This window comes from Etheostoma cragini, chromosome 19 (genome assembly GCF_013103735.1).
Source record: "Etheostoma cragini isolate CJK2018 chromosome 19, CSU_Ecrag_1.0, whole genome shotgun sequence".
Classification (NCBI taxonomy): domain Eukaryota; kingdom Metazoa; phylum Chordata; class Actinopteri; order Perciformes; family Percidae; genus Etheostoma; species Etheostoma cragini.
Genome location: NC_048425.1, coordinates 1047229 through 1048640, shown reverse-complemented (window position 1 = coordinate 1048640; position 1412 = coordinate 1047229).

Sequence of the window (1412 nt, the reverse complement as noted above, 5' to 3'; positions counted from 1 at the left end):
TAGAGGTACTTTACTTTGAGTGCTGCCATGTTCTGCTGCTTTCTACTTGTACTCCACTACATCTCAGAGGTAGATATTGTACTTTTTTTGTACTTTTTTTTGTGGATCAGCTGGAAAATGCATCGGCACAAAACATGGAACACCATAAAAAATTCACTTTTTTGACATCACTGGAATAAGATAAAATAAAGAAAATTATATCCAAATATTTAAAAAAACAACTTTATAGATTATTTATAGAAATAGAGGCAGAGTGACAGCTCTTTCTTGACTCTTCTGTAAATGTTTCTGGATGTTAAAATGATTACAAAGATATGTTTTTGTCTCACAGACACACGCTGACTGTCAGATTAATGTAATGTTTTGGTTTTTAAGGCCATAAACACGGAGGAGCGAGCAGCTTCATCTGGAAAAACACAAGCGATCTTCGGCAGGGAGGGAGCGTCACGCTGTCTTCGGCCACGTTTTGTGTGACGTCACCACGTCGCCGTCGCCGCCCCCCCCCCCCACCAACCTCCCAGCGGCGAACGAGACAATCTGCCACGCTCTGAATATGTGATGAGGAAGAGGAGGGAGGGACGTCCAGGGGCTTCAGCACCAAGGACAGCACATGACCAGGCTAATGGCGCGTTCACGTACAACTGGGAAATTTCACATACACATTCATACAAATACATATACATATACTGTATATCTATATTAGACTTAGACCTCTCTTTGTTAATGCTTTTGGGATGACTCCCGCACGGAAATTGAACTTCCCAGCGTCCGTTTTCAGCAGCTTACAAAGAAATGTATAAATAAAATACAGTATAGAGAGAAAAATAGTATAAAAATAACAATAACACCTTTGGCTATAAAAAGACATTTATCGTAAATTATAAGTTAAGAGAAGATAGAGTACACACACACACACACACATATATATATATATACATACACATAATATATTTATCCTTATTCACGTAGATTTTCCAGCTGTATTTGAATGCACCATTAGCTTTGGCCTCTCGTGAGCTGTCCTTGGTGCTGAAAGTGACCCTCTTTTTTTGTATATATATATGTATGAAGAAACAAAAACTGTGTATGTATACACAGTGCATTTATATGTATTTACTGTATATATATATATCTATCTTCTCTGCCCATGCCAAACAGATTATTCTGCCAGATTGGATGGCTGAAGTTTAAAGAAATAAAACTTATTGGCAGTTTACCAACTTCTTAATTTCACCACCCAGAGCCTCGGAAGGAGAAACCAGCGACAGCCTCAACAGCGTGGCCCTCGTCCTCACGCTGGACACACACACACACACACACACTCTCCAACCAGTGTGTGTGTCTCTGTGTGTGTGAGAGAGAGTGTGTGTGTGTGTGTGTGTGAGAGAGAGAGAAAGTGAGTGTCTGTGTGT